At 38.8% G+C, this 27,872-nt stretch overlaps 1 protein-coding gene across 3 annotated transcripts in view; it reads right to left on the bottom strand.

Moving 5' to 3' along the window:
- The window catches only part of LOC102197182 (synaptotagmin-2-like), a 58,774-nt gene extending 31,364 nt beyond the window's left edge, over positions 1–27,410 (bottom strand). For 2 of the 3 annotated variants that reach the window (XM_005731718.1, XM_005731721.1), the window contains exons 1-2: positions 27,295–27,410; positions 27,129–27,193 (exon numbers count right to left, since the gene is read on the bottom strand). The gene's annotated coding sequence lies outside the window, so the exon portion shown is untranslated. Of the gene's footprint in view, positions 1–27,128 lie in introns of all 3 variants that reach the window. The other variant, XM_005731719.1, reaches the window with a different exon arrangement.
- Between the last annotated feature and the right edge of the window lie 462 nt (positions 27,411–27,872).

Genomic DNA, 27,872 nt, shown 5'->3' with positions numbered 1-27,872 from the left:
ATAATTTGGGAATTTCACTTATTACTTTTCTGGCCAAGAGTAAGCTGACAAAATCAATAACAGTTTTAGTTCTTTACTCTCTGCACACCCAGAATTGGTTGACTTCATATAAGCTGACAAAAACCTCCAAAAACATTTCTAAAGCTGTTTATCACACTTAATTTTCTTCTTCCTTTTTTTGTAAATCTGCACCAAAAAAATGCAGATCAAATGCTAAGCTAAGCTTAGTATCTACGTGCATTTATATTTAGCATATAGACATGAAAGTCACATCAATTCACTTGTCAAACAAAGCCGAATAAATGTTCCCCCATTACGATGCAGCTCTAAGATCATCTGTTCTTTAGTGATCTTGCAAATCAAACTTTGCTGACAAGAGCAATGATGAACTTCTACAATCAGTCAAATTCCATCTTTATGCTTAAACCTCAGAGGATATTTTATTTGGGGCCCAATTTCCTTCTTCTGTTTTGGCAAAACAATCAATTTCATGACTCAGTGGACTTAATTGCTTTATTGTAATTGTATCATGAAAGACATCCACAGGGAGAGATAACCAACTTCATTTTGTGCACTTCAGTGAAGGAGAACAATCCATACAATTTACACCTGCCATCACCAAATCCAATTTTATTCTGTGAATTTCATGTATGTTATACATTCATTTGACTTTTCTAAACAGTAAAACTCTCAAGATCGCCACTGAGATCAATTCATCCTTTGGACCTGCTGAGACAAGAAAATCTAACACAGCTACAGTACTGAAAGAGATTTTTTTTATATGCTGGTGTTTTATGGTGTTGTTTTTTTGTTTTTAATGTGAACACACCCAAGGCAGATGTAGACAACAAGATGGCTGATGAAAAATATCAGGACTACACAAAGGAATAACTTCAAGGTACATGGAAGAATACAGACTTTTTTATCTTTCAGCACAGAGAAATACCCGCAGTCCTCATAGAAACACTGTGAAAGTGTCAAAGTGAGCTGTTTGCAGCTAGCTGAGGGGCACTGGTGACAGTAAGGAGAAAAGCAGTGCTTCGACACTGCTTCACGCTGCAGCTAGAGTCCAAGAAAACAAGCGGCATTTTTTTGTACCCTAAAAAGACAGGTCAAATGACAGAAATGTGACAGAAATGCAGAATGAAAAACAAAAAACAAAAACATTCAATCTAACTGGATCTCAACCTTAAACCTTGACAGAGAAGTTGTTTTTTTGTACTGCATGCTTATATAATACCATAATCCAAAAGAATCTCAGAAATAAATCTCAAAACTAGATTTTACCCTGTAAGGACAAATAGAAAGTAAAATCTCACTCTACATCATAAATTAGCTACCTGACAAGAGAGACAGACTCTGATGTGCAGAATCACAGATACAATCATGTTAAAGGGAATTGCCTTGTGGTGAAAATAATTGGATCCTTCCTCACCTATTTATGCCCTCAAGGGACCAAACTACACAGAGGAAAAATAACTGAATTTGATAATGACTTGGGGTTTTTTTGCTTCCCATATAAGCCCACATCAGTGAACCATACTGGCAGTGGACTCCTATCAAAATGAACATGACGACCCAAACTGACAAAGGTCAACTATAGTACAGATACCTAGGTAATTGCAATCCGTTTGTTTATCACACTACAACATGGCACAGAATATACATCATCAACTGTTATTTTTGTAGCACATGAACTTGAGTTACAGTTGACTAATTGCTAGATGTGACATGCAAGATACGCAAAATACAATAATTCAGTTGCAAGGTGATTGCACAGGCTGCCTGGTGTCTCCAAACAATTGAAGTCTGACTCACACTGCAATCCCACTCAGTCCAATCAATAAAGGTTTGCAAATAATTCTAAACACAGACAGGTTGCCAGCACGTTGCAAGCATTCTTCGTTGATCGCTGCAACTCAGCTGCAACGCGTGTCTCAACTCAGCTGGTTGCCAACTTGTATTCTGGATATATTCCTGTACATAAGTAAGTCAGGAAGTCAAAATGTCATTTTTGCTGTTAAATTATGACTTACAGTAACTATGTCGCTATTTGTGGAGGAATTTCTGTTTCAAATTATGAGGTTCTGACTGTACTTCAAACTGATATTAGTAGTTTAATTGATTGGCAGTAATTAATGAGAATTTCTGTTCAGTGTGAACATCTATGTTGACAACAACCAACGTATTATTACCAACTTCCCCCCAATCAGTCGCAAACTGATAACAGACTTTACCACCACGTCCATGGACAAAAGTCACTTTGAAGATGGCAACTAACAGCAAGCAGTCAAAGGTCTGGTCCCCATCTTTAAAGCAACCATTTCAAACAAACCATTTCAAAGGTAATGCAGTTCCAAGTTCATTTCACACAGTTGCAATAACTGTGTTTGTGCTGTGGTCTCCAACCACTTGTTTTTGTTTTTCCAGTGGGACGTTAGCATTAGCTTGCTGCAGTGCTTACTAAAATACTTCAAAACATATGATAACACTGCAAAATTTCAGGGGCAGGATGACCAATCGGCTATTACATTAAGACAAAATTTTACTTGCGTTAATATTTCATACACCCAGCATCAAAATAGTTGCAAAATTTCCAAATCACGTTGATCAAATCTCACTGATGTCTAACACAAAGAATCCTCTGATTAGTCTTTTTCCCTGGATGATCTCTGTTTGGTAAGGATCACCATGTAGTCCAGCGACAACTGGAAAAGTCAAACAGTATGAAACTACAGAACCTTCCCATTCTTTATCGAGATTACTGTGCAGCTTTTCAGACAGCACTTGAATTGCTCAGCCCCGAAGGATCCCATGTTTTCTTTTTCTCTCTCAGTCTCTTACTCTCTCTGTCTGTCTCCAAGACACGTGGCTCTCCATGACGGTTGCTACAGGAGACTTTTGGGGGCTCTCAGCTGCCCTGGGTCTCTGAAGCGTAGCATATGAACACTGGAAGATGTGCATGTGTGAGCAAGGAGCTTTCCACGCAGGAGGGATCTGGCCCAAATTTAATCTCTCTATTGTGAGGATGGCGGGTAAGCGAGAGAGAGAGCGAGAGAGAGAGAGAGAGAAGGGCCGTGCCTGCTGAAATCCCACTGGCAGTGCTGCAATGCAGGGGTTTAACAGTGAGCCAGAAGGCAGGCAAACACATTAAAGAATTGGCCTTTGCATGACACACAAGACACACGAATTTACACATAAACATAAGTGTACACAGATGAATGATCGCACGCATGCATGCTTACAAAAGCCAATTTGATATGAGATAGCTGTGCAAATAGAATTTGACAGGCAGGAAATAATGATATTAATATTATAAAATGATGTCACGTTGAGTTTTTAACGTACATTCTCTCTAAGTTCTGTCATTTGCAATTTCTTAAGTATCAGGTCGCATTGGTAATGCAAAGACAGCTAACTGAGATAGAAACTGTTAAAAAGACTGAAATAGTAAATGTTCAGAGCCTTCAGTCTTCAAGTCCATAATTGGAAATAGAAAAAAAGCAATATACATATTTTAAATATTTATAATTATTCATGTGTAGAAAAGTATATACTCTCACAGCCACTTTATTAGGTATACTTTGCTATTACTCGGTTGGACCCCCCTTTTACCTTCAGAACTGCTTCATTATTATTCTTGACATTGATTAAACACAGAATTTCAACAAGGAAACTGAAGGAATGTTGGAAACATTTCTCTGCGATTTCAGTCCATACTGACATGATAGCATCAGATAGATTTGTTGGCTGCACATCCATGATGAGAATTTCATGTTCCACCACATCCCAAAGGTGCTTTATCTGACTCAGATCTGGTGACTATGGAGATGATTTTTGTACAGTGAACTCACTGCATGTTCAAGCAACCAGTTTGAAATGATCTAAGCTTTGTGATATGGCGCATTAAACTGCTGGAAGCAGCCACCAAAAGACTGGTAGACTGTGCACACAAAGGGAAGGACATGATTTCAGGCAGGTTGGGTTATTTAAATGAGGGGCTTAAAGCATTCCAAAAAATATTCTGCACACCATTACACCGTTCAACAGCACCCTGAACTACTGATATAAGCCAGAATGGATCCTTGCTTTCATATGGTTTATGTCAAATTCTGACCCTAAAATTTCAGCAAAATTTGAGCTCATCAAAACAGACATTGTTTTCCCGAGTCCATTGTCCAACAATGTTCCTAGCTGACAGGAGTGGAACTCCGTCTGGTCTTCTGTTTCAAGGTTCAATATGTTATGCACTCAGCGATGCTCTTCTGCATACCTTTCTTAAAATTGGTTATTTGAGTTAGTTTTGTCTCCCTATCATCTTGAAGTAGCCTGGCTGTTCTCCTCTGACCTCTAGCAGCTCACTTGATATTTTTTCTTTTTCGGACCGTTGTCTGTAAATCGTAGAAATAATTGTGAAGGAAAATCCCACAAGATCACCATTTTCAGACCACCCCATCTATGAACACCAAATATGCCACTATCCAACCCAGTTACTCATTTTGATACCTGGTTTGAACTACAGCAGGTTGTTGTAGAAGTCTTGAGTTGCTACCATGTGATTGGATGACTAGATATTTTGTTAAGCTCTAGTCAGGTAGTTCTGCTGATTGGAAGATTGGTGGTTTGATCCCTGGCTCCCTCAGTCTGCATGCCAAATATCCCAAGTTGCTCTCCATCCATCGGCGTGTGAATGTTAGTTAGAAAGCACTGAAAAACATAAGAAAGTGCTTGTGCAAATGGGGTGTGTTGTATAAAGTGCTTTGTGTAAAGGAGAGTAAAAAGGTGCTATACAGGAATCAGTACATTTAATAAGCAGTTGAAGAGGCGTCCCAAACAATCATCTTAGGTGTGTTTGTGGTGGTAGGTGATGGTTTATAAAAGCGCATACCTTAAATATTTAGTTCTTTTAAGATTACATATTTCTGACTAACTGACACTAAAAACAATTGTTAACGTGCACTAATTAAATTTGATTAACACTGGTGCAAAGATATACCTCCAAGATAACAACGAATCATTTATAACACGATTCCTATTAATAAGATGGACAGGAATATCAATTTTAAGGCCCTTAGGAATTTCTATGTTTAGGTTTTCATTCATCAGCTCAGTGGGCACAGTGCACCATTTTTCTGAATATAAAGGAAGGGGTGGAGGCAGCCATGGGCTTCACTTTTAGCCCATACTGTTTCCCAGAGTGTGAGAGGTGAAGAGCGTGATGGGTGGCTGCTTACATGACAGATTGCTGACTGCGGGAGGCTTTTATAGTCAGCAGAAACACAAAATTTGTGACTCCTTGGCTTCTTTATGTTCCCATTCAGTGAGTAGACAAACAGAGAATGATAACATTTTATATCTTTAAAAATATTTGATCTTGATTAAAAAATGGAAGTCAACATTAGTATTTGCAGGATACTCTAAAATAAAATATATTAAACAATGTTTTGTAATTTGTAAACTTACTACACCTGGCAATGTTTTTTTTCTTATTTTTTCCCCTTGGGCAAAGCCTCTGATCTCCTTTTTCTTGATATGCTGTGACCACTGTTGGTTTATCTATAAGCCCACCAAAGCTTTGCTGTCATCATGTCACCCCTCAAGAATTTTAAGGATTAAAAAACAGCTCCCACGGCTCTTCTGACACCAACAGCTTGGTTCAGTTGGGCATTTTGTTGCTAGTGGTAACTTATAGTGGTATAGTTTAACTGATGTTAACACATCCAGCATGTTGTCAGTTCATGAAAACCTTAACATGTGTCTTTTGTCCTATTGCCTAAATACTTTGTTAGATTATTGTCCAAATGTTGTACTAGCGCTGGTATTATAGTTTGTATGATTTGTGTTGTAAAATTTTATTTCCTATCATTAGCTTTCCAGGGGGCTAACAAACCAAGCTAGCAACTATACTTCCTGGACCTAATATTAAGGTACAGTAAAAGCTGAGTTAAGTAAATGTTGAATTAATATTGGGATAATTGCTGTGTTAGGGGCAGAGTTGTCCAGGACCAGTCAGTTTTGTAGTTGTTGTTGTTGTTGTTGTTTTGTTTTTTGTTGATTTATTGTTTTGTCAGAAATTTCTGAACTGAATTCTTAGTTCAATCCTAAACTATGTTTATTGATAAGTGAGAACAGAATTGCAAAATACTTCAAAAAATACTTCAATACATGCTAGAAATAAATGATGTTTATCCAGCAGGATAACAACTCAATCAATTTGTTTCTTGAAGGTGACAGTCAGTTCACTGTATTCAAACGGCCTTCACAGTCACCAGCTTTCAATCCAATAGAGCAACTTTGAGATTTGGCACAACAGGAGATCGCCATCGGGGATGTGCAAACAAGAAGTCTGCAGCAACTACGTGAAGCTCTATGTCAAGTCTCAGAGGAATGTTTCCAGCACCTTGTTGAATGCAACAAGATGCTGGAAAGGCGCTTTGTGCAACAAAGAATTAAGCCAGTCCTGAAAGCAAAAGGGGGTCCAACCCTTTGCTAGCAAGGTGTAACTAAAAAAGCGTGTCTACTGGAAATCAAACACTTGTAGGAAAATGTGCTTTCATTTTCTTGACAATTTTTCTCAGATGAAGCTACATCTTTGGTGATTTTATCTCAAAACTATTTGAAATAAGTAAATTTGTCTTGATACATGAAAAAACTTTATCTATATGATTTGATTAAAATTATTTTAAAATGAAATGAAGTGCATATATGAGACATCTAACGTTTATGTTTTTACAACAACGACTGCTATTCATGCTGACAAAAGGGGTCATTACCAACCCAGCAACCCACTGCACTCATGGTGTCGTAGCCCTACTAATCTAGCATGAAGTAAGGTGCAACATGAAAAACTGAATTATTGGCATAATGGAACAAAAACAGAAGAACGCAGCATGATATTTTAGTCCATAAAACCAAAACCATTATCTAAAACCAAAACTTTCTGACAAACTACAAGACCGTTAAATAAGTAATCTTGACTAAGCTAGATCTACTTTCACTTTCAAAATGAACATAAAATGCATTTAAAGTCGAGTTGCATGTAGAAAATTTTCAGAATAGGATTAATGCTTATGTTTATAACTGGATGGAGCTATTGCTTGATTTGTGAAGTACTGTATTTAGTCTAAAGGAATATTGATACAAATACCATAAGAGTGATAATAAAAGAATGAATTCAATTTGGGCATAATTTGCGTATGTGAAGAGATCAAAAATAAAAGATGCACATAATTTGAAAATCTGACTTTGACAAAGCTGTTTTGCACTTGTCACTGTTGATCAAACACCCTCATAATTCTGTTAATTCAAGCATTAAATAATTTAAAATGGGTAATACCATCTCAGTAACAAGAAATAATAGCTTGTAAAGCTAATTAAAGACAAACAAGTCTGCAATGAGTGAAATGCTTGAACATAAAAACAATCTGGTTAGGAGATATCTCGTCAGACACAAAGTATATATTACCTTAACCAAGTCTTAATTGCAGGGCACCGTGGTATAATATATGAGGATTCAACATTTCTGATTTGGAATCCCAACAACATTTTACAACAATATTATAATGCCTCCATAGCCCATCTCTTGTCTTTGACTGCTGCTGAGTGATTAGTTTTCTGCATAGCTGTAGCACCTACACACATACAAGGATGAAAGAATAACCTAACACCCTTCAGCAAAGATGTTGCTCTCATTATTGTGGACTGCTCTGCGTTAAGCCAGGTTAGATCATATTTAATTTAGATGCATAGGTTGAAAAAAACTGCTGTGGCTACAGATCTATTTCAGTTAAATTTAAAATGGCTGCATCAAATCAATTTCAATGTCCTATCTGGCAGCAGTTAAAATGTAATTGCTCCATCAACTGCATGACACAACTTAAACATCAACAAGAATGTTTCTTTTTTTTTGCACCATATTTTTCAGTCCTCAGACTTTTTAGGAAAACAATGATCTGACTTCACATATTTGAAGCAAGTACTATTTTTCACAAACCCACTGTCCATAAATCCTGGCGGAGAGCGCCTACTTTCCTCTGGCTACTAGCTTAACTCAGAGACAAGAACTGTGTTTATGTGAAGAAACAAGGCAATTCGTCATCCAGTCCCAAAGAAATGGTCAACAGCAGGGACAAAATGGCACATAATTCAGATTAATTGCTTCCCTACACATCTTCCCAGCGAATAAAACATAACACTACAGACCACATTAGACAGAAAGAGAGATCACAAATGGCTGAGGAATATAATGAAAAGTATTGATTTTCTTATGTTATTTTAGGTGGAACACCCAAGTATAAAACGTTGTGATTTAATTATTGTAATAATTGGTTGACCGTTATGAAAGAGGACAATCTATGCAAAGACAAATGGAAAAAAGGATGAACCACTCAAAAGCCTCCAGACTTCAGTGTCTCTGAATTACGTGCTTCCTGAGAGCAGTGTGACGACAGAAAAACAACAAAGTCCTCAGGGGACCAACAAACTCTTATAAATGTCAAATAGATTTTAGTAATGTGCTCCGCAAGCGCTGATTTCTTTTGGACAAGGCCTTTCAACATAATAAACCATGTTACCTACCAAGGCCCATGTATAGCTGAGGGTACAATCTATACTCCTACAGTTCAGTGGGTCTGAACATGTCTGCAGAAAACCAACACAGCAGTTAACCATTATGTTTATTATATATCCTTTGTGCTTTGATCGTGTCCTATCATATAGGTCCGAAATGCTTGAGACTGAGGAGCATCCTGTTAAAGATCAACATTAAGATGCAGAGATAAACTCGAAACTTGTCAGAGGCAGGCAGATGTGCTTTTTTGCTCCTTGTAATGCGGTCAAAGGTATTGTAGGACAAGGGATAGACAAGCCGCAAGTGGCAAGCAAAGTGGCTGCTCATGGGGATCATTCACCTTCACAGCATCAGTGAACTCCATTACAAGTCAGGACCAACTGTTGGAAACCACTGAGCCATTAGTCAAACACAGATTGAGTTTGACAGCTAACCTCTTATGATGATCTCCTTGCACCACATAACAAACTTTTGTTGCCGCATAATCTAGTTGTTGTACTCAAGGAAGACTCGCTGCACTGCTATAGCTCAGAGCAAAAAGCAGAGAAATATCATTGTAATAATAATAAATTTATGTAGTAGAGAGAATCAGAGTATTTGAACCATCTAATAAGCTGAATAAACCATAAAATCCTAAATGATGAAATAAAAAAAGAGATATTCTGTCGCCTGTGACTCAAACACAGTCAGGAAATCCTCTGTATAACAGCATGTTGAATTTAATAGGGCTCACTGCAAGTTGTTTCTTCCCACCATGGTGACTTCTCACTTAAAGTTTTTAATGTACACGTTCTTAAATTAAAACTCCTACATGGGTTTAAACAGTTCAATATAGTCTTGCCCTCCTGTGATGATTTATCCACTTGTGTATTAGAGAGAAATATTACTTACTTTTCAAAACTAATGCCATTACTTTTTTCTCAAAGTCACTGTCTCCACCGATGGAGCGATGGAAGATCTGACCTAAGAACATTGCAATATTTAACTGAGATCATCTGTAAAGTAGACGGAGTCTTTTTCAATTAAGTGTTCATTAAAAACTAAATTAGGCAATGACCTTTGAAACACAGTTGCAAAGGGAAGAGAAGAGAAAGGTAGACGTGCTCTTATAACATCCGTCACTAATTAAAATAAGAAATTTCAGTGCTGTGCTTCAAGGGTGTCGCTTCCTTCATTCTGTCAATAAAAACAACCAGCAAGACTTAATTACATGACAATGTATATGCTATTAGCATCATATTAACATTCAATTGTCACCTACTAGGTTCTAACCTTTTAAAATGTTTAAGCTACATGCCCTGAGAAAGCTTAAATATCTGGCGTGCTGACCTAAAAGTTGAATTATTCCACCGTAGCATAGCTTATATTTATGACCCATTTATACTTGGTTCATATACTTTGCATTTATTTTTTATTAAGCCCACATTTCTTCGTAATGTAATTAACATGTATTTATGAAAGAATTTTTAACAACAAACACAGAGGAATTCATAGATCAGAAGGCATACATAAGGGATGTGCCTGCAGCCAGACAGTAGTGTATTATCACCTGCCCTCGCATGGCCTCGTAATCTGAGAGCGAGATCAACAATCAATGGAAGGAGAGAAGGAGAAGACAAGACCAATCGATGCCTTTTAGAAACACTATGGTAATTTGCACTTATCAGTTTGGAGCAGCTGACTGCTATGAACTTCAAGGAATTGGATCACCAATAGATACAAGTTCAATTTGAATCCCCAAAATGTTTTTAACATGTTTGTAATCATGGTATTTTAATTGACTTGTCTTGAAATTGCAGTTCTGTGCAGTACAGTGTGAGTCTGTTGTTGCTGCTTTTTATTCAAGTCAATTCAATTTTAGTTATATAGGGTCTTAGTAACAATCGCCTCAAGGCGCTTTATACTGTTTGGTCATGGCACTACAATCAGACAACCCTGATGAACAACCACCTGGCGACGTTGGAAAGGAAAAACTCCCTTTTAACAGGATGAAACCTCTGTCAAAATCAGGCAAAATCCCCCAGCAGCCTAGGCCTTTTCCAGCATTACTAAGGCATGGGTCTCCCTGATCCAACCCTAACTATAAGCTTTACCAAAAATGAAAGTTTTAAGCCTAATCTTAAAAGTAAATCCAAACTGGGATCTGGTTCCACAGAACCAGCTCCGGGGGCCTGTAAGCTGACGGCTCTGCCTCACATTCTACTTTTAAATATCCTAATAAAAGAAGGCTGCAATCTGAGAGCAAAGTACTCCACTGTGATGTGGTACTGTGAGGTCTTTAAAATAAGATGAGGCATAATTATTCAAGACCCTGAATTTGAGGAGAAGAATTTTAAATGTAATTCTACATTTAACAGAGAACCAACGAAGACAAGCCAATATGGGAGAAATATGCTCCGTCATTCTAGACCCTGTCAGTTCACTCGCTGCAACATTTTGGATCACCTGAAGGCTGATACTTTATTATTGGTAAAGTATAATACTATAATAATTGTGGGAAACAATTATGAATGTCTTTTGACTTGTGGATTTTGGTCCTAAACTGGACTAATTCAAATTTTGATGAATGACACTGGGATAGCTGTGGGTCAGGAGGTAGACCTGAGGTAGAGGTAGAACTACTACTTGGAATATTGTTGTTTCAATTCCTGGCTCCTCCAGTCTGCATTCCACAATATTCTTGGGCAAGATACTGAACCCTGAGTTCCTCTCGGTGCATAATCTGAGTGTGAATCCATGTGAATTCTAGATAGAAATGTCTTTTGTGGGTAAGTGGGTGAATGGGACATGTTGTATAAAGCCCTTTGAGTGGCAATATATATATAGCAATATATAGCAATATATAACAACCAGTCTATTTGCTCATCAAGTCATCAGCCAATGTTATAGCAATCATTTCGAAATAAAAAAAAACAACAACAAAAAAAGCAGTTACCAAAATCATTGGTCTTTAACCTCTTGGCTAAATACATTAAATATTTTTTCAGACATTTCAGTCAGGACTGGACAAACATACAAATTGATGGACAGACTGTAGTATAATTACCTAAAAACAAATCTCTTTTACAAGATATGAAAAAATGACTCCTTTCATAAGGCAAATTACCCAAATACTGTGCTGCAGTAGAACCGTCAGACATTTTTGGCAGTCAGAGTCAGCTGGCAAAAAAAGCCTCAGTACTTTTCAGGCTTGGCAGGTAGATGTTACCACAAGTTGCTTTACTTGTTAGCCAGAATCATCCTGAATTTTCTAAAAAGCCAGAGCTCGCTAACACGGGTGTATTTTATGAGTCCATCAAATTATCCCAGCGTGATGTTGTAATGCTAACAAGGAAGCAAAACAGTTGTGAAAGGGGCTTATTAAATGTCACTTTTGAAACTGCAAACAACAACTGCAGGGCCCAGTGCTGTAGTCATTCCAACTAGAAAACATTAGGGACTAAAAACAGTGATGCAACAAATTTATCTTCTGTCTGAGATGAAGAAACTAATGTTAAAGCATGCTAGTGATTACAAAATGAAATGCATCAAATCCACTTGCAATGTGACTGAGTTCCCTTAAATAAATTAAATCTTGTTGCTTAAATGCCAATTTTACAGGTAGCCTTAGGATTGGATTCAGTCCACAATAAAAACAACCATCATTTCTACCTTTTACTGCTTCCCAACAGATGTTAGCAAATGCCCGAACAATTAAAAACCACAAAGCGTTGAAGAAACACATGACACATACCAAATATTTCCACTCGATTGGCAATATTTTAAATCCTACACAGGCATCTGACAGTATTCCATCAATTATTCAGGAGGAGTAAAGACTCACAAAAAGTACTGCACCCCCGGCTATGCAGCAGTAAATCACTGTATAGCACACCATCTGCTGCCTGTCAAAGCCAACGGTTGCTGTGTGCACAGGAGTGCAGTGCAACACTGATTCATAAGTCCAGGGTGATTTCCAGTGCAGGTAAAACAATGCTTTTTCTCTAGATATTTATTATGCCTACGCTTCGTATTAACAAATGATTTCACAATATACACAATATTAGCAGTCTGACCTGAGCTGAAAGCAGTGCAAAAAAGTGCCAACATTTCTCTGGCTGAAAAAGGGTATTAAAAAAAAATATGTCATCAAATATTTATCGCCCACAAGATGGGATTTAAAGATGATTCTCCATCTCGTTGCTGGTTCCTTCACCTTCATTAGTGTTGCAATGCTTAACCTCCTCCTGAGACAAAATATCCCATATTCAGACTTCAATAATGCAACGCCTTCATTCTTAGGGCTGAGGGCTGGCTTGCCTGATGTCTGACTAATCGCTGACAAAGCTATGGCTTCACTGGCTATTTTTGGGCACATAAACAGTGGAGTTTACAACAATATTCCACTACTTTGATATAAACCAACACAAACTATCTTGTTACCAACTGAATCTTTCAAAGTGAGCTTGGTTTCTGTGGCTTCTTCTTTAATTAACTTAATGTCTCCATGTAGTAAAAATAGCATCACTTCCATTAGTTAACTGTCAAAGTGCAATGACTTGGTTTAGTATTAGCTGAGGCTTTCCAAAAACCCCACATATTCAAAAAGTCTGTTGGAAAATGTCTAAAAGAAAACGCCCTGTTGTGAACTGCATTATGTCCCAAACTGAAATGCACAGAGTCAATGCGGTTCTCATTATGTTGTTGATTATCAGTTATTCTGCATGCCAGACTCAATATTCTGTTTTGCCATTCACCCAGTCAAAGAATGACAGTCTAATTATCTGCTGTGTTTACATTTACCGATGTCTTCATGTAAGACACTGGCTGCATTTCACCCATTCCCTCTCTCTCAGGGAATCCTTTAAAATGTTGATTTAAAGGATTCCCCAAGGCATTTCTGTACATGAAATTACACTGCTTTGAAAAGAATAACACTCTGCTTTGTGTCTGACATAGTTTTTGCCATTAAAAAAAAGCCTGGTTAGACATTCCTATTATGGTGCCCATTTCTCCAGTCTTTGAACAGAAAAATCTATGAATATGCAAATGGATTTAAGAGTTTGTTTGCAAGATACAAGATGACTCATTTACATGTGCGTGTGTGATGAGCTCTTTAAGCTAAACTAGTTAAGTTGTCACAAATCTTACTAACAGGTCGATGCCTCAAGCTTATAAGTGCCAGCGGAAAAACTGCTCCATTTTCAGCATTAAAACATCCAAGTGAAGCAACATTAACTAGAAGAATTAATGCCCAAAGTTTCCAATGATAAACTTTTACTGTTCAAATTTTATATCTAAATTCTGCTACATTGCTCCCTTTTAGTTAAATTAAGTAATAACGTTTTACTTTTTAGTGTCTGAAACCAAGAGGCAAAATTATGTCTCCCACATTAACTCAGCAATTTATTAAGCAGTGGCCCTCGGAACAGCACTGTACCTCCAAACAGCAGCACTAAATTATTAACTCCACCACATTTAACACATTGCATCATCTCAAAAAAAGTGCCACTGGCAGAGCTTAATGTCAACCAATATTTTCATTAAAAATTGATATCTGTGAATGTTTTTGGCTTCAAAGAGTTGGAGGAGATCTAATTCCAGCCAGTATGTCCTCAGTGTTTCATGCCTGTCTGATCTGTACTTCCTAATGCCTGTATCTAGACATAAAAACTATGAATTTAAAAGGCTCAGCTAACAGAGACGTGCTTCTTGAAAGGCCAAAACAAACAAAAACTAAACAAAACAACAAATAGCAGATGCTGTAAAATGGTGCACAACGCAAATGTTTCACAAATCAGCGGTTCAGTTTTGCTCTTCAGTTTTGCTCCAACATTGTGTCCTGAGAATCCCACAAGCAGTGGCAGCTTAACCACAAGCTTTATAAAATCTGCACAATACAAACTGCACAGTTTAACTTCGATTGCAGCTTAACTTTCCAATTTGGATTCACTTTTTCAGTTTGTAATATGAAAATGGTGAGACTGCAAAAATGAAAAGAGCGTTTGTAAAGAGATTCTTCAACTTTTCAGCCACATGCTGGGAACTAGATAAGGAGAAAATGTCAATTTCAGTGTATGCATGAATTACTCTGTAATTCACAGTTTCACTTTGCTTTCAGAGTGAGAGCAGCGCAATCAGCTAGTCACCATTAATTTCTCATAGAGCTCAGGCCAGCATGGAGTCAGACAACAGGCTTGACAGCTCAGATAAAGCCAAGCTGAGACGTTAACCACTTTTTGCTAACAACAAACAAATTTCCATAATTTGGTTTCATTTTATATATGTAAGACTTTATAACGTTCAAGACATGATGCGGTTACCCCCACTGTGGGAGTCGGTTCCTTTTTTTTTGATGGGGGGCACTTTAATTGATTGTACTTCATTTTTGCTTGCCACTAGAAATTGTACTACCTGTAATGACGATCATGACAGTAAATATTAAGGCAGAAGTATTTAATTTGTCTATTTTTAAAGACAGAGGTAAATTCAGAGCATTCTGCAGTAAACATATGCTTAGACAATAAAATGTAAGTGACGAAAACAACTGATGTCAAACAGTTCAAATATGAATATTTCAGCTCATGTATTTAAGTGCTGTATTGTTGTTCGACAATAATAACTTGTGTAGTTATACACAATCAAGGTCCTTAAAGAAAGGAACCTTGATTATAATGATTATGTGAATTACAGGCCGATCTCTAAGCTCCCGTTCCTCTCTAAAATCCTTGAGAAGATAGTTCTTTCACAACTCCAGGCGTACCTGGATGAGAACGACATTAATGATAAATTCCAGTCTGCCTTTAAACCACATCATAGCACCGAAACAGCGTTGCTTAGAGACCTTAACGATCTTCTTCTAATTGCTGATACTGGACGCTCTGCGGTCCTAGTTTTATTGGATTTATCCTCGGCCTTCAATACGGTAGATCACAACATCTTATTAGCGAGGCTTGAGCATACTGTAGGCATTAAAGGTGTTACCCTTGACTGGTTTAAATCATATCACTCCAATAGGTCCTTCTTGGTCAACCTGGGCACCTGCTCTTTCTCCGCTGCACCTGTCTGCTGTGGCGTGCCTCAAGGATCTGTGCTGGGCCCTATTCTTTTCTCCCTCTATATGCTCCCTCTAAGCGCAGTCTTTGAGAAATACCACACCGCTTTTCACTGCTATGCTGATGATATACAGATCTACTTTGAACTAAATGATGATCTTGTTTGTCCTTGTACGGCTTTCAAGAGTGCATGCGTGAGGTCAAAGAGTGGCTCTTAGGAAACTCTCTTATTCTAAATGATAAGAAAACTGAAATCGTGGTATTTGGCAGCAACGTTCCCCGTGGCCAACTTCATGATGCCTTTGGTTCCCTTACCAGTTCCCTCTCTGACACTGTTAGCAATTTGGGCGTGTTGCTGGACAGCTCTTTCAAATTCGATAAACAAGTGTCTGCTGTAGTTAGATCTAGTTTCTACCAACTGCGTCTCATTTCCAAGGCTAGGCAGTATGTTCCACATAAGGACCTGGAAAAGCTCATCCACGCCTTTGTGACCTCTAGGCTGGATTACTGCAATTCACTTTATTTCGGTCTTCATTCTGCCCTTCTTCATAGACTGCAAACAGTTCAAAATACTGCAGCACGCATTCTGACCGGAACTGGGAGGTTTGCCTCTATTACTGTTCTAGCTGACCTGCATTGGCTACCCATTAAATACCGCATCCAATTTAAAATACTGCTGCTTACGTTTTAAATCACCAACAACACAGCACCGAGCTACCATATCGAACTCCTTAAATCGTATGTTCCCGCCAGAGCACTAAGATAATCTACTCAGTTACTCTTGGTGCAGCCTAGATCTCGGCTGAAGTCTAGAGGTGACCGTGCGTTTGCCTTGGCTGCACCAGAGTTGTGGAATAACCCTCCTATTGCTATCCGGGCGTTCGATTCTATCCAATCATTTAAATCACGGTTAAAAACCTATTTGTTTAATCTCGCTTTTCCTGCTTGTTAATGCCTGTACCTGACTCTTAGACTTACTCTATTTTCCTTTATACATATCTTTTAAGGCTTGTGCTTTTACATTGTTTTTACTTGATATGTATTTTATGCTACCCCTGTGTATTAGTGACAATGACCTGTTAGTATATTTGGTACTTTGCTAAGGCCTTATAATACTCATGTTACTTTCTGTCTTTTATGCACTTTGGTATACCGCTAGTTTTTAAATGTGCTCTATAAATAAAGATGTATTGTATTGTATACACAATTATTATTATTTAACATTACCAATGCTAACTAAGGTGAAATAACATGGAGTTCTAAAAATCCAAAAACAAAGCTTAAATTCGAATTGCTCTCTGCTGCATCACAAACTTATCTCATGGGTAAAAACTAATTCAAAGAGCAAAGTAATGCCCAGACAGTGATCAAAGAGCATGACAAATCAACAGTGAAAATGGAGCTGGGTAAGAGTTATGTCAATAAGAAGGGAGGATGTTTTTGGACCAAACTTTTCACGAAGCCTTCAAGTGTGATAAATGTGCTGCGGACTATAGTGTCAGGAGATAGTCTGTCATGAAAGACAGCAACACTGGCCAGATGACGTGGAAAACAGCGGAACACTGCATTTGATCAGGTTTCTTTTCCGAGACGACACTAATCTATCACATTAGGCTGAAATCAGACATAACCCTGATACACTCCAGCTAATCTAAATACGTCATCCATCACTGATAACAGCTACCAATCAGCAAAATGGGAGACGATAACAATAACATCTATTTCTACATCTGCTTCTACATTCCACCTCTGTCCCTGCAGGCGCCCAAAGTAACCACCAGTGTGACTTGTTAGAGTTGCCTCTACCCTGGTCTTTGTGTGTTTTCACCATCTTTCTTAAGGCAGAGCAGCTAACCAAAAAAACTGCCCACTGTGTCAAGGACATTTTCATAAATCTGAGAGAGAGAGAGAGAGAGCACACCACCCTTCAAAATATCACGCTTTTTTTCACAGTGTTTCAAATGCATTCCAATGAGGGGGCACAAACCAGCCATGTCCTAGATAAACAGTGCCCTGCACTGCATTGAATGCCTCTCAATTGCAGTAGGGTTTACATAACGGCAGACAATGCACAAGGATGCACATCACTTCCAGAACTCAATATGACAAAAATACAGACTGAAAAGCAGAATCCTTGTTATTAAAACAAAAAACAAAAAAAAACAATGGATGATCTCCAAGATGACTTAGAACACACTGAAAATAGAAGCTGTAGAATAACGTGAAGGTTTTAGTTACTTTTTTAGGGAAGTTATATTGCTCCTGTTTCTAGCTTTCACTGTTTTTAGTTTCTCCAAGAAGTGATGTGATCCTAATCTAATTGATGACATTAAAGATTCATGATAGAAGACACGTGGTTTAGAATTAGTGTATTTACTCAACAAAATGATGGTTCCCTTGTAATGAATAATGCCATACTGAGACTACTGGTTAGAGCTGTGTATAGTCATGTGAGAGTGTTCCTAGTTTAGGCTGAGGCTAAAGAGTCAAGTACTGACAAACCATTGCTTATAGCAGAGAAACACACAAGGGAAACCTGGGGATGGAGATGATGGTAAAAGAATTCTTGAGTGGCCCTGGATGTCTATTTGAAATATCACATTAATAAGGTATAAACAGTAATAACAATTGCTTGGCATTCAATAATTCAATAAAGGAAGAGAATGGAGTAACAAAATGTTTATATTTTTGCAGTTAATCTCATTAAAAAACAATCCAAAGAAAAATTAAACACATTAGTCCATGGTAACCCCCAGCTTTCAGCATACAGCATGCCACAAGATCATAGCAGTTGCATCTTGATGTTTCTCCCCATTTTGTTTACCTGTTTTTCCTCCTGAGTTGTCAGATATTATACAACCACTTGCGCGCACGCAGCCTCTTGGCGATTAACACAGCTAAGATTCACAAAGCATTCTTGTTTAATGAAAAAAGACGCACAGTTTGTAAGACGACGTACAGTGTGGATCTCTGTGTCTTGAGGCTTTTTGAGCAGTGATTCAGGAAGACTCTCCAGATAAGAATAGAGACCGTGAAAACTATATATTCAGATATATATAGCTCTCCACATAACAATATCGTGAGAGGGTTTAGAGAACTGGACAAAGCATGAGAGCAATAATTTTGATCAATATAGTCCATTGAATGTCTTGTCCCTCGTGCAAAATAGATTTTGCAGCCCTCCATCATGATCTTGGAGGCACCATCCAATTTGCTGTCAAGTCAATAATCTCTTTGGGAGAGATCGAATCTGCAAGATTCCCTCAACTTGGCAGTAAGACACAGCCAAAACACACAAGTACTCTTCACTTCACTCTTTGTAGAGGGAAGTTAGATTAAAGGCAATTGTTTCTGCTTGTTTCTAACACCTCTCTGAAATGCAGCTTCACTGAAAACACATTAGCTGAATACAAATGAACACCAGGAATCTTTTATTCTGGGAACGGCAGCAACACAATGACCTGAGTGGTGAATGAGTGAAAAGGATGAATCAACACCCAGTGGAGCACCTTTAGCTTTATAAAGCACCATAAGTGACCTGCCACTCGCACAACTTTACCGGTGCACTGAAGTTACAAAACACAATGGTAATGCACTTGAAGTCAAACCCAGGCATCATTTGCTAGTATGGCTAATGTTATATACAGTGCTGTGCAAAACACTCATATATATTTGCTTCCATGAAGCCAAGTGGTCTTAAAGCACAGTTTTCCTTTGCTTGTTCACTCAGAGAGAGATGGAAGTATGCCAAACAACACAGGGACTGGTCTTAATATCAGTCATAACATGTCTTATGGAGTGATGAATCTAAATGTAAAATGTTTAATAAATCATCATCAATGTACAGAGGAGATCGGGAAAGAGGGATAACGATGAGTGTCTACAGCTATCTGTGAAACACGGTGGAGGCTCTGTCATGGTTTGATCAAAAATTGATCAAACAATAATTGCAGAAAAGTACATTCATATTTTGATCCACTTATCATTACATCTGGAAAGGTGTTGGCATGGTAACAGCTTCATTTTTCAGCACGGCATTGATCCCAAACACGCCGCTGCTAATACAGTAAAAGCCTGCCTGCATAGAAGGTACAGTCATGGACTGACCTTCCCAGAATCTGGACCTCAACATTACTGAAGGTGTGTGGGATCAACGTGTGTGGCTATTGATTATATTTTCATAGTACAATACATTCTGTATTGTTTTCTTTTGATACACAGTGATCATCTATAAATTACATAATGGCAAATGTATGCTGTACAGAAATTAAAATGCATATATTCATGTAAAATACACATGATAATATGACGAGTAAAACATGTTCTTGCTTTCATTTTTTAAGCGTATTATTCTTTCTTATCGCCTACTCTAACCAACAGGTACGTGTAGCAATACGCACATGGATTTTTGATTCTGTATTCTGTGTCCTTCGCCTGCATACCGGCCTCAAAGAGAAAGAAGCAGCTCTCATGCTGAGCACCTACTCACGCAGCTAAAATATTCTCTTTCCTTCTTTCTCTCTCTGACTGATTATATTTCAGTATTCCTCTAATGAAAAACACAAATTTTTGTGCACCTGATTTTTAAACAAACAGATCACACAACCTTGCAGGTTACATGGAACAACAAAATTCTAAAACTCTTCACAGCAGCCTGCGGTCGAAATTCATTTCAAGACATTTCAGACTCGGTAGAATTTCAAAGCTTGGGATTATTTTAAAGAGGAACAAAAAAATCTTTTTTTAAGGTTTTCTGTTGATGTTTGCACCGCTCCGAGCGTTCTGCATGTCAGATGGGCAGATCTTCACTTGGCAACACTGAGAAATGGCAACTCGGCTCTCCCACTGCAAAACCCCGTGGGAATGGAGGGGGAAGGAAAACAGAAAATGTCTCTTCATTTCTAAGATTTCAGGGGCCAGAAAAATATATTTAATGAGGCTTTGTGTTGTTTCTCTGAGGAGCAAAAAAAAGAGAGAAAAACTTCAGATTGTGCTGCCAAATGCCTTTTGGAGTAGACTCAGATGAAAAAATATAGATGAAAATACACACAAAGCCCTTAAAACTGTATTTTAAACACACACAGACCCTGGGGGTGTGTTACCATAAAGACAACTGTTGACAGACATTTATAATGTCCACTGTCATTATTTGGGCAGATCAAATCATGGCTCCAAAGCAAAACTGTTATTGCAGTGATGTGAATAGTCTTGTACCTTTCTCTGGTTTCTCTATTCAAAGCTCAATTGAATTAATTTCAATTCAAAGGCTGTACTTGCACCACATATTGTCGGGGTTGTAATTTTAGTGTTATTTTCTGACTGAGAATGAAACTCTTGTTAATACCAGCTTCCTAAATGTATATAGAGAGGCCTGGAGCCCAGGGGATGCATTTCAAATGCCTCTGTGCAATCCCTTAACCCTCTTGACAAGGACGGATCTCCAGAGTAGCTTTTAGCAGAAGCACTTCAAAAAAGAGTGTCACTATTATGAGCAGAAAATCAAAAAGGATATAAAATACAACATATGGGCAATACAGAGGACACTTTCATATTTATTTCACAAGACTGTAAAGATTTACTTTAAAGCAGTGAGGCCATAACGGCTGGGAAATCTTCAGCAGAATAGTTGCCAAGAACTCTGAGATGTTGAGGTTTGGGTGCAAGCAGAGTGTGATATAGATCTGGTCAATAAACAGCCTCCTGAATAGAGTGAATCTAAACAGGTTCCTAAACTCTGACAGCACCCAAGACTAACGTATTTATACATGTCAAAGCCTGAGGTTATTCAATCTGGGAATCCACTGAGCAGTGTGCTTACTTAGCCCTTGGGGCCAACAGTCAGCTTTTTATGGTTTCTGGTATAACCTACAGATATCCAGGCCATGACTCCTGTGTTCATCTGCTGGTTGCACATATAAAAGAAAACAAAAAGGATACAAAAGGCAAAGTATTTTAGCAAATACAATCCCTCTTTCGTACCCCCAAAGAGTAGTAGTAGTTGGCTGATTTATATTCATGCAACTACAAGAGAACAACATCAGAAACCAGAAGGTTTCTGCCATAAAAAATATTTCCCTTCCTACAGATTCTACAAAGTCATATGCACAATATGTTCACAGACTTTAGAATGCATTAAATGTATGCCTCCACAGACATTCATTCAGTCTATAAGTGCCTAGCAAACCTTCATATTCCATGTACATTAATGTAAATGAAGGTCCCGTGTCTATGTGAAGTGATTAAATGGTTGAACAGGCAGATGATTCTAATGCAGGGAAGCTGTGTTTAAAAATAAAACTACGGAGAGAAGAATAGAGGATGTCTCTGAATACAATGAGGCTAAAAACAGCAGGTTTTCTGAAAAAATGTCAACACAATCTCACCATGTTAAAAAGAAAAAAGCCCACAACACAGAATCTGTAAAGATGATGACTTAATATGGAAATTAAAGCAACTCCTCCTCCTTCCTCAGTCCCATTCAAACAGAGAAGATAAGAGCTACACCAGATGTGTCATATAGGAAGGTGTTTTTCTACAAATTGGATGATTAACAGAGCAGTGCAGCCAGCATTGAGACATTTGGCTGTGGGACGCAGCTCAGTGAAGAATGATTGGCTTTGAGGGCCAGGGGAGCAGATGAGACAGGGACATGGAGCTGGACTAAAAGACTGAGTGTGCCCACTTGGTTTTCCATCAGGATATCACTTCCATACTGGTCTGTCTGTGCCTCTTAAAGAGTGACTCCACCTATACAAAAGGGGCTATTTCTGTATCGGCAGTGTTACGCCGACTTGCTCTTCATGGGACGTTATCTCTGCCTTTAGCTCCACCCTCTTAACATTAATTATGCAGCTCAATGCAGCACTCCAAATCCCTACTGCAGCTCACCCACACTACAATACTCCACTGCTTTCTCCCACTCTCTGTCTCTGTCACAACCAACCCACAAATGAGTGTTTCTCTCTTTTTCTCTTCAAGACTACGTTCTCAACGCTCCCTAGTCAAAGACAACATTTTCCTTCTGCGAATATAGACACTTTAGACAGGACAGAAACAGTTCTCTCTTCCCTTTGTACGACTTCATATTAAAAGCTGAAATGATTAAATGTGTGAAACATAAGTAGGTTGAACAATCGATTTCGAAACCACTGTTTTGATTTTTTGTACCAGATGGCCTCATGAAGGAAATGTTTCAATCCAGAAATAGAGTAAGCAGCTGATGTTAATGGGTACATTTATAATGATTGCGAGTTGTATTACTATCTTTAGTTGCAGTGTGACTCACAAGCAGCTCATATTTATATTGTGTCATTTCCAAAGCCTAGTGCTGATTTTTCAGTGCAAATCAGAAGCAAACAGTCTGATGTGGCGAGGAAACACACTTAACAGCTCAAACACCTGTCTGGCAAGGTGTAATTGACTCAACCACTCCTGAGCACAATCACTGTTGTGTCACAGGAAGCAGAGAGAGTCCACACTACGCAATCTGAATCAGCCACATCAGCAAAGTAGATGGAAACCAGAAAGCGTAGAATGGGAGAAGCTCTCACACTCCAGCCAACCACCCTCCAGGCAGGCAGTGGGATGGAAACGTTGCAACTGTTTATGGAAGCAGAAACAAGCTTCTCTTTCGTTTCCTAGAGCTTTTCACATGATTAAGATTCATTTTACATTTGCATGCATGTGTTTGCATGTGTGCATGTGCATGTGTTTGAGAGTGACAGTGAGAGAGTATTACTTGCCTGGACAAAAGCTGAATAATTAATCCTACAGAACTGAAGTGTTCTTTAAGGTATTTAAGGTATTTATGCATAATGTACTCTGCCTGACATTAAACTGACTAAGGAGTGTTTTGTTTTGGGTTTTTGTTTTTGAGCCCACATCAAGTGAAGGTCTTGGAAGTTGTTTGTGGGACTGTTACTTCATATCTGCCACACATGCCTTCATCGAACAAATATGAAGCCAAAGGTATGCAAACTCCAGATATTTAAAGGTTTATCTGGCTTGCTTCCCTATACTTGCATTTAAATAAATTGCTCTCCTCTGTTTGCAAAGATGCTAGCTCTTGAACAAAAACAAACAGTGAGGCAGATGTTCCTAATGAGGAAAACATGGCCAGAGAAGGTGGGATCATTTAGTCAGTACCCAGCAAAGTGAATGTGCTATATGCTTACATAATCCAGGGACTGACTGTGAATTGACTACTCCCTCTGTCTACAAGGCAATGCGCTAGCAGGAGCAGGTCGGCTGTTTTGTCACGTTCACCATGTTTCCATCGCTCTTTAAAAATCCGTGCATCACCAGACGTCAAGAATGAACACCGAAGAGTGAACAGCATTTTCTCAGGTTGCCGTTCTCCAGCAGGCAGCCCTCTATGCTGTGCTGCTCTGCTGCTGCTGCAGGGGTCTTTTCAGTGCATGGAACCGGATGGTGAACAGAGAACACAGCGGGGGCTGGGCACTGCAATGTACTGCAGTGCTCGTAGCTCTGCTATGCACACCCACTCTCTTCCATTCTTGCTCTGCCTCTGACAATCTCTCAATCTCTTACTCTATCTCTCTACCCTTCTCTGGCCAATGGTTGTATCATTTGTCTTCCCTCATCTCTTCTCTTCAGATTCGTTATGTGCTTTTCCTGCCTGCTTCTCTCAACACTCTTATGGTTGACTGCAATCGATATTTCCCTTGCTGTCTCTTATATTGTTCTTTTAAACTACCCTACCCTCTGTTTCTCACATGCACATCTATAAGACTAATACATATATACATCAAATAACCTTTACCTGGAGAGTTATCTTAGCCTGCTTCTAACCCCATTATTCCAGACTTCCATTTTTTCTCCAAATGGAGTAGAATGTCTATAATTTACATCTCTATATTAGCAGTACAAGTACACATACACGCAATTTCATTGGCACCACTTGCTGTGTTTATCAAGGTGTCATTATAGCATCCCCAGAAGAGACTGCTCGGCTAAAACATCTGCAGCATCCTCTATTTGCATCGGAATAATCTAAACAAAATAGCCTGGTGAGTTTTTACAGCACCTCTTCTTATCCTGAGATGGGCAGTTTTGAGATTGTTGCTAAATGTACAGTGACAGCCGTTGTTGCTCCGCTATGTTGCCTCCACCATCATTTACAGGGGCACACTAAACGCCCATGCCGCACAGCATGGGACAGAGGATGTCACGCTTGGAGGATGAGCAATGACAAGCCCAGCAGCTGGTCCCTTCCCCCAGAAACTTCACAACTGTTAGAAACAGTTACGCTAATGACTTACATGCAGTGTTTACAAAGTTATCGAGATAAACCTTGCAGGCAATTTGATTATGAAACAAGAAACCTCTTTCAAAGCGCTTACACAAATAAATACAAGAACATGACCGCAAATGTTTTTGGCGTGACTCATTCCATCTACATTCCATCTAACAGCAAAAGCTTAACCCTCCTCCATCTCCCACACTCTGCATTTATCTTCAAGATGCTGTCTACTTCTTGGAATGGTGAGGGGTTTCATATCTATTTCCCATTAAAGAGCAGAGGTTTCTGATCATCACTTCCTGAATGAGTTTTACAGTCTGGCAGCAGCATCCTGCAGAGACACTTTTGTGGTCGCTTCATAAAACAAAGCTCTGTGTCACAGCAGGTGTCAGAGCCGTATGAAGAAAAGTCATTGCATGTAATTTTCATTTTTTTTTGCAAGCGATTTGTAGAAAACATAATTAATTGCTAGCCACTGTTAACTGGAACGATGTGTTGTTTCTCTTTTAATAACATTGTCATTTGGATTTTGGGTGATCACTCAATAAGTCCATGTAAAACCCATTTGTCAAGCTTGAAATATCTTGCTGCTGCAGTTGGATTGATGGAAGGAAAGCTGAACAAAATCTCAGTGCTGACACTCCCACCTAGAGCATACAGCAATAATACAGGTAGACAAGGCCGGCCAAAACGTTCTTTTTTCCTTTTTGTGTGTGTATTTTCTTTTCAAAATGAAACTGTGAAGAAGCCACTTTTCAGTTCCTTCACAAAAACACAGCTCTTCTTAAGGTAAACTGTGTTCCAGAAGAAGAGAGGTGTATGAATAATGAAGAAGCAAAGCCACACAGCCATTGCAAACGTCATATAACAATTTAGAAAATTTAACCAGGCAGGGTATTACATCAGCTAACCAAAGATAATTAGGAATGCCCATTAGTCTTCACTAAACATTGGTTTGCTTCAAACTTTATAAAGGAAGCTCTTGCAAAAGGTCCCTGCTATGTGCACTGTCCATGGTGCTGAAACAGATTACATTTTCTTCCCAACCCTCTTTGTACCCCTGTATATAAGAAAGTCTTGAAAACTTGAAACACAAATCTACATTACGATCGGGTTTAGATGTATGTCTCGTGCTTATAGCTACTATCAGAGTACAAGGTACGAGCTTTTAACTTTTAACTAATATGAAAACACAAAAAAAATGCTCATCCAGTATTTTCAGCATCCTCATAAACATGTAAAGTCCATCTATTATTTTTCCCTGCTCTGCAGCAGGCCAGTGTTCACAGACATTTTCAGCAGAGAAAACACATAGTGCCCACTGCTGGACAACATCACATCTTCATTCAGAAATGATCAAGGTCAGATATACAGAACAGAAAGGAGGATATACTAAATTACTGCAATTTCTCTTAAATAAAAGAATGAAATCATTAATATAAAAACATATAATTATGAATAACCCTTTTAACTGTATGTCAACTTACTATCCTTTGTTGTTTGAGCTAATTTTTAACAATAATAATAATTCATAATATTATTTCTATCTTTTTGTGTTTCTTTAGTACACTTTAGTCAGTTCAGCCAATCAGAGAGCCCACTTTTGCTGCAGGCTTAGACTGGAGGAAGTCCCAGAGCACCGGATAAACCAAACAAAAACTAATCGCCGGTCTCAAACACTATCAGAGCCAATTCAAACTGTTATCTAAGCAACCCCACTGACACTCCGGGTACACAACGAGAGCGTGCAGGATAAAATTATAATGGGCTGACGTAGTCTTTTTACCACACTAAGCTTATCATAGTGTACCTATTCACAATATAAGTAGCAAAAGTTCACTTATCCCAAACCGGGATAGGTGAAAACGAGGTAAAACTGTGAGAGCAAATTTGGGAAGCTGGTAGCTGGTTTGGGTTGCTTCATCCTGGCACTGTCTGGATGCTGAGGCAGCTCTGCACAGGGATGTAATGGGATACTGCAGCACTAGAGAACCGTGTGCACAGAAACTTGCCTAGGAGCATCAGGGAGTCCCACACTAACCTTCCCCCTCCCTCTTTCTCTCTCCTTCTTCGTTTTCATCAAATATTATGCAAAAAAGAAATGGAAACAAACAGAGATCCATGTATGCATTTAAAAGGGAACTGTGTGTGAAGAACTAAAACAAGGAAAAGAATAAGTACACTCACTAACAGTGAACACAGAACACAACTTCAGAAGTGAAATAATCCGGCATGCTTGCAGAAGGAGAATGCAGCTGCTTACCTTTTGTGCAGGTTGCTCTCTCCTGGACACGGAGTTCTTCCCCCTTCTCTGCAGATTCCCAGACACTTTGAGATAGAGAGAGAAATAATCAATCTCTTCTTACTTTCTCTTATTTCCAATTTCAGAATGAATAAGTCAGGAGTCTAACATAGCAGTGTAGACACACCTTTACTCTGTAAACTCTGACACACAGACTCCCATTCAAATGCACCCCAAGACTGGAGTACCCAAATTGATAAAGATCTGCTCAGGGGAGGGATAAAAACTACACACACTCACACACTGCAGTTTTTTTTTTCTTTCTCTTGCTCAGCCGCTCTGCTGCTTTTTTCCTGCTGTCTTTGCCTGCACTGCTTCCTGATTGGCTAAGCTGCTCTTCAATAACATAAGCTCTCCTCTTTAGTTGGAAGGGAGCCAGTTATGTGGTGCACCAGAAGCCCTCCCGCCCAGCTCATCTCTCTTTTTTTTTATTCCTTTTTTTCCCTAAGTGCCTGTGGAAAAGAATGCTGAGCTCTGCAATTTCATACGCATTGAGCAAAGAAAAAAAGGGACGAGGATGGGGAGAGTTTATCAGTGTTTGTGCGTGTGTGGGGGGGGGGAATGGGAATGAGGGAGAGCAGCGGAGGCGAGCCAGTGTACTGCAGTGGGACAAGCAGACGTTGCATGGGAACAAAGAGACAAGGGGGCTATAAGGTGGGGTGAGAACAGATTTCGCTGCACCGTCCAACACCGGCAGCACGTTGA

The sequence above is a fragment of the Pundamilia nyererei genome, unplaced genomic scaffold, assembly GCF_000239375.1.
Source record: "Pundamilia nyererei isolate P.nyererei 1_Seehausen unplaced genomic scaffold, PunNye1.0 scaffold00044, whole genome shotgun sequence".
Classification (NCBI taxonomy): domain Eukaryota; kingdom Metazoa; phylum Chordata; class Actinopteri; order Cichliformes; family Cichlidae; genus Pundamilia; species Pundamilia nyererei.
The sequence above is the reverse complement of the archived record's forward strand: the minus strand, read 5'-3'. Positions and strand labels throughout refer to the sequence as shown.